This window comes from Alligator sinensis, unplaced genomic scaffold (genome assembly GCF_000455745.1).
Source record: "Alligator sinensis unplaced genomic scaffold, ASM45574v1 scaffold123_1, whole genome shotgun sequence".
In the NCBI taxonomy this organism is placed as follows: domain Eukaryota; kingdom Metazoa; phylum Chordata; order Crocodylia; family Alligatoridae; genus Alligator; species Alligator sinensis.
In genome coordinates, this window is record NW_005841985.1 from 329,582 (window position 1) to 330,262 (window position 681).

General features: G+C 40.7%; 1 protein-coding gene across 1 annotated transcript in view; it reads right to left on the reverse strand.

Annotated features, from left to right (window-relative positions):
* Positions 1-681, reverse strand: part of IL6ST (interleukin 6 signal transducer) — a 32,472-nt gene that overhangs the window by 31,141 nt on the left and 650 nt on the right. The window lies entirely within an intron of this gene.

Sequence of the window (681 nt, forward strand, 5' to 3'; positions counted from 1 at the left end):
TCCCTACACTGCTCCTTTCCCATTACAATTTCCAGCAAATCATGGACTAAAGTAATCCCAATTTTGAGGCTGCACACCCATCTACAATATTCAGTGTTTACGGAGGCAAATTTCCTCCAGAAATGTGTCCAATTCATAGAACAAATGCTGCTACAATACCTCATTCCCCACAATTTCTCTGACATTTTCTTATTTCTTTTAATTTTTTTGTTTTAAATATGTGGTTTTAAGTGAGGAATCCCCTTGGTCTTCAAATAATACTTCAGGTAAAACATCCAGACAGTTGCCTGAACAGAAAAGTCTCTCTGGTTCATTTAATCTGGACAGTTGATAGCACCATCTACTCTGTCCCCCCACTTTTATAAATCACCCATATCATATTTGGTTTCATTTACTGTTATGTGAATGAGTAGGAATAAAGGAAATCTGATGACAGAACTCTGAAAATATGGCAAGGGGCTCAGATGTCAGTATAGCATCGGGCACCGTACCAAGATGTGCCAAGTTAGCTTCAGAATGAGAACGGTAGCGCAGCGATGCATGCAAGTCTGTAGGCTCTGATCACACTGCTTCTGGTGCTAGTTAGTGGGAAAGTGCATCAGTATAGCCCTCTCTTGTGCTGTACACACACACATTCAGAGGTGGGTGTCATACCAGAAACAGATTAAGAGCAACTGATCA